Source organism: Tupaia chinensis, unplaced genomic scaffold, assembly GCF_000334495.1.
Source record: "Tupaia chinensis unplaced genomic scaffold, TupChi_1.0 Scaffold146604_1, whole genome shotgun sequence".
In the NCBI taxonomy this organism is placed as follows: domain Eukaryota; kingdom Metazoa; phylum Chordata; class Mammalia; order Scandentia; family Tupaiidae; genus Tupaia; species Tupaia belangeri.
In genome coordinates this window covers 1150136-1155950 of record NW_006206460.1, presented here as the reverse complement: position 1 = coordinate 1155950, position 5815 = coordinate 1150136, and positions in this window count along the sequence as shown.

Below are 5815 nucleotides of genomic sequence, written 5' to 3'. Positions count from 1 at the left end.
TAGGATTATGAAGTTATCTATGTCTTATGCATCTGTTTTAGCAATTCTTTGTAAAAAACGCAGTCTGAGTTATGCCACGCGAGGTCATGTAAGCACGAATGTACTTTTATTTTGTAAAACTAGTGTCCATATACATGCAATGTGTCTCTAACTCACACATTCTTTTGATCAAATATTAATCGGCTACATAGATACACATAGATATTTTTATTCATAATTAATAAAATCAGGCTTGAATTTCCCTAGCCAAATACTATCAAAAGTAACTCCTTCAATGTTCTCTGTTGGAGTGAGGTCTGAAAGCTTTCACTCCAGCCAGCTGCCATGGCCTTGGACTATCAGAAAGTGCAGGGAAAACGGAGAATAGATTCACAGCAAGAATAACGAGGTGCATGTTGGAAAGACATTTCACTCATTTATAAGACAACTGGCAGCACTACTATGTGCCAAGCACTGTCATGAGCGCCGTATGAAAATGAACCATCTACTAGTTGAAAAGTCTGTAGGTGTGAGGTGTCATCAGAGCTGCCCATCTCTGGGATTTGAAATCATTAAAAAAACACTGCTGGCATATTTGAGAAACTCAGTTACTGACAGTGATGGAGCAAAGCGCAGCTCTACAACCTAATAGGAAGTTCTTATGGGGCTAGCCTGTGGCATGGTGCTGGATTCCCACATGGTCGACCGCGGTTCAAGTCCTGTATCTGGCACCTTGAAAATCACAACAAATAAATAGATAAATAAATTAATGTTTAAAATAAAAGGAAATTCTTGGGGCCAGCAGTTGGCATAATGGCTATGTTGCTGGACTCCCATGTAGTCAACTTATGCCAGGTGTGTGTGTGTGCATGCCCAAGATCCTGAGAGGAGAATGGAGGAGAAGGGATTGTGGCATGGCCATTCCCCCTGGGGGGTGATTTTTTGCTTTCTGTCCCTCTTTCTGGCAAACACATGCACCCTATAGCAAAAACAAGTCCAGGAAAAAAAAAAAAAAACAAATAAAAGGAAATTCTTGCTCTAAGTTCCTGGCGCATAATTTCCCCCAAAAGAAAATCTGTAGTTTCCACTTTGTGAAAGTGCCATCATTTCTCCCTAAGTTTGCTTGAGCCATTCTTTCTTCTCCACCTTCCTACCAGTTCTGGAACATCTCAACCCCAATGCAAAATCTATGGTCAATGACGCTTCTTTTATGCCGTCTTCTGAGAGCCCTGAAGAGTCATTTCTCCTGTTCTTATTCCATGTTCTCCTGTGACATTATTAAATCACATGTGATTATTAGCGTGGTTGTCTTTGTGTCTGACTTTCCTCCTAGCTGGTGAGTTCTAGGAAGCAGAGAACATTTTAGTAAATTAAAATAGTTTTTAGTGATTGAGTTTGCCACTGTGCACCTTTAGCAATTTATCACATGTTGCAGTTGCCCAGTGAGTGCTGCGAGAACACGGGAGGGAGGCTTGCTGCAATTTGAATGTGAGCAAACTAAAAGGGGAAGGCTGGCCATCACCGAGTGTAAAGGGAAGTGCATCCCACAGAGCTGACTGTGGTTCAAGTCCCAGCCCCAGTGGCTAGAAAAAATATAGGCATGTATGCATGAGTACTTCAAAACCTGACAAGATGAAGAAATGGAGGAGAAGGGATTGTGGCATGACCCTGCCCCACTGGGAACTGTGATGTGACCCTGCCCCGTTCTTCTTTTTCCCTCCTTCTTTGGTGAGCACATGCACTTCTAGCAAAAAAAAAAAAAAAAAAAGGAATAAGAAAGGAAGAGGAAGAGGAGGAGGAGGTTAATAATTAATAATTAATGCGGTTTATTTCCAAGCCAACTGTGAGTGACCTAGGCCGGAGAAGAGGCATACGTGCTTTTTCTCGGGGTGATCATGTAGAGGTTCTTTTTATTTGCTTTTGAGATTGACAGACAACATTTCATGAAGAGATTTTCCCATTGGTTTGGCCCCAAAAGGCGGAACATGTAGAAGGGGGAGGCTTGTAGGTTATAGGTGGGTTCCACAATTTCTAGGTTGGTGATTGGAAAGGAAGACCTGTGTCTTGGGAAGAGATTAGTTAAAGAAAGGCTTAATCTACATCTCAAGGAAAGGGAAGTTCTGTGTCTTGGGAAGAGATAAACACAAGAATATACTGTAATCAGTTGAAATATACATCTCAAAGATACTATGCCAGGAACAGGAGGTAGGAAGAATCCTGTTAATAGAAAATAAATGGTCTGTTAATGTTTGTGGGCATGACTTCCCCAGTCCCCTTTTGAAAAGATTTTGGAAAAATAGGAAAAGTAGTCAGACTTCTGTCCACAGAAGAAAGAAGGAATGAAAGGAAGGAAGAAGGGGTTGGGGGAGAAGGTGAAGCCCAGGAAATGGGGAAACTGGCTCTGCTTTGCTGAAGCACACAGACACACAGGGGAAGCAGACGTCTTCCAGCCTATGTTCCCGTGGAGCAGAGGCACTGAGTTCGCTAAGTCAGTGGTACTCTCTGGCCAAAGCGCACATGAGCGTCAGGGTCCATTCTTCCAGTGTTTCTGATGTGAGGAAGAAATGCGATGAGACTTCTCAGTTGGAATCCTGTGAGAGATCTCCTAGGTCCTGCAGACCGAGGCACACACTCTCAGGTGAGATTCAAGTGGGCTTTGTGTTAGAGGATACGCCCCAGGTCATGGCTAGTAAAGGACATCAAAGCCCTTATCTTTAGTCCTACATGGTTTTTGCCTCGCACACACATGATCATCTTCGACATTTTAAGTAGTTTCTGCTCTGTAGCTAAAAAATTGTATTGGGTATCTTGGGTGTGCTTAACTTAGCTTTACATATTTGTGCTTTTAGTGGATCCATAAGCTATTGGAATGAGATGAGAGAGATTAAGGGAGACGAAGGCCTGTTGATTTTTTTGTTTTTAGTTTCTGCTGTCAAGTGTGTGCACTTACAAGAGAGAGACAGAGGCTCAGGGAGTGAGAAACATCTCCTCTCCCAAGGAGAATGCTCCTGAGGGAGGATGGCCATGCCTCTCCTCTGTTCTCCCGTCAGCACCCACACACACATGCCCAGCGTTTCCTCCAAGTTGCTGAGTCCAGGACCTGAACCATGTAGCTGGACATGTAGGATCCAGCTGCCCTAACCACCGTGCCCCTGGCTGGCCACCACGTGTTGGCTGTGAGAGAACTGGGAGGGGGCAGTGATACGGGGAGGAGCGAGGGGCCCACCCACGTCAGGAACTCCTGCAAACACTGGGACTTCAGTTATCTCTTCTAGTGTTTGCATTTCAAAGAGAGAGCTCTGGACTTTGAGGAGAAGATTCTTACAGATTTACATCTGAAAGGGCAGAGAAAGATTTTGTAAATGTAAGCTTCTAAAGTAATTCAACTAAGAGAGAGAGAGCCCAGAGCCTTACCTGATTAACACCAGATTTTTGGGACAAACCATGAATTCTCCTGGCAGCATTGAGATTTTTCAGGCAGGCATTTTATGGGGCTGGAGTCGCCCTAAAGAAACGGCCTTGCACTGCGGGAAGTCCTGTCGGAGTTTGGTCACCTCTTCTTACAGGAGTTTAGATAGACTGCCCTGTGCCCTGCATTTCCATTTCGTGCTGTTTGCTTTGTCCCAAATGTGGTCATATGTCTATCCTCCCACAGACCCCTTTAGTTTCACTCCAACTCTCAACAAGTGCCAAAATGTGGCGGTCGCCCCCTTGGCAGCTTGTCTCAGCATCCGCTGACGCGAGGAGATGCATGTCCCGTCTCCCTATCTGCTCATACAGCTCCCCATTTACTACCCTTGTCTCCTAGCGTCCTCCTTACAGCTTAACTCTCAGCTTACAGAATAAAAGCCGTTTTCTGTTTGATTCTGAGATACTTGCAGACTCTTGAGATCAGGGTGTGTTCCCTAGTGCAATAGTCCTTTGAATGTAGTTTCTCCTTACCTGAAGTTGATTTGTGTTTAATTTGATGCAGGGTTACACAAGAGATTCCTATGTGGGCCTTTATCTGTTGACACCTCTTGGAAATTTCCAATCCCCGCCCCCCAACCATGTTCCAATCAAACAAAATGAAATGTGACACAGCGGCCCTGAGGAATCTCTGAGGAGAGACAGGTATTAAACCTCCATAGTTCAAGAAACACTATCCTTGTTCTTTGTAATATTGGTCAAGTGGTGATCAGTGAAGATTCAAAGGAATTCTGAGAGTCAGGAGGTTTGGCATTATGATTGTTATACTCTGAAGAAGAAAGTAGTTTACCTATGAATTTTTAAAAATTATTTTATTCAACTTTATTTATTTATTTAAATTTGATCAGAGAGAGAAAGAGAGAGAGAGGGCAAGTGAGAAAGCAAGCCGCCAGGTCCAGGCTTGAACCATGGTTGGCCATGTGGGAATCCAGTGGCCTTAGCCTATGAATTTTTAGGAAGTGCATTAACTTTTCCTTTAAAGTGCTTAGTAGCAAAAGTTAAATTTAAAAAAATCTCGGAACTGTGGAAATAAACACTTAAAACTTAGTTAAAATCCATCTGTAATTGTGGGGGTCGGCAGGTCTCATCTTTTTTTTTTCCCTCACCTTTTCCCATGACAGCTTCTCTGAAATTTGTTCCTGTCATATTAACTTAATATTTATCTCCCAATAGTTCTTATTCATGAGTAAGAATTATTTCTATCTCCAGAGGGCACACATGCTTGCCAGAGAGAGAGACAGACAGAGAGAAGAGGGGAAAAGCACCTCCCAATGTGATCTGGGGATGCCGCTATCCCTTCTCCATTGCTCCATCCTGTTGGGCGTCGGGCAAACATGCACACATGCCTGGCATGCTTTTCAAGCCACCAGGGCCAGGATTTGAACTGCAGTTGTTCATGTGGGATCCAGTTTCCTTCACACTAGGCCATGGGACTGACCCAATAATTCTAATTTAAAGTTCTCCCTTTCATTATTCTTTTCTCCACTGTAATTTTTAGCTTACTTCTAAAGAAAAAACATTTAACAACCCATTTATTCTGAAGGCAGAAACTAAAAGCACACACTTCATTCTGAGACCTCATGGGAACTCATCTCTTTTTTTTTTTTTTTTTTTTTTGGGGGGTTGTCGCCAGACAGACAGAGAGAGACAGAGAGACAGAAAGCAAGAAGTCACCCCCAGGGGGGATGGTCATGCCGCAATCCCTTCTCCTCCATTCTCCTCTCGGGATCTTGGGCACGCACACACACGCGCCCGGCGTGAGTTTTAAGCCACCGGGTCCGGACGTGAACCACAGTCGACTACGTGGGAGTCCAGCGACATAGCCATTACGCTAACTGCTGGTTTCCATGGGAACTCATCTCTTTAAATTTTCTATGTCCACTGCTACTTTACATATGATTGAGATGTGGTATCTTTTCTCTGCCTTCAAATACTTGCGTTTCAATAGCAAGAGGTCCAGATTAGCCTGTGCCCTGGAACTCCTCTACAAACAAGCACTGTACCAACATTAGACTTCTATTTCACAGGTGATCCTGGGCATTGCTGTCCTGACCTGTGAAAACTACACACTCAGCACAAACAACACGGCGCAGTCACGCTCCTGACCCCACCTCCCCACAGGCATACTAAGAGTCTTGGCCAAACTCAAGTGTGGCTTCCACCAGCTCAGGTCCTTAGGATGCTCCAGCCCCTCTTAAAGTGCCTGCCTGAGAAAGATGCTGCCAAAAGAATTTGCTGGTTTTTTTTTTTTTTCCAGCCAAAACCTGACTATAGGCCCCCCCCATCTCCCTTTCCTAAGTATTTACTTTAAAGAACTTGAAATTATAAGTCTTTTCTTTTTCTTCCTTCTTTCTCCCTTCTCTTTCCC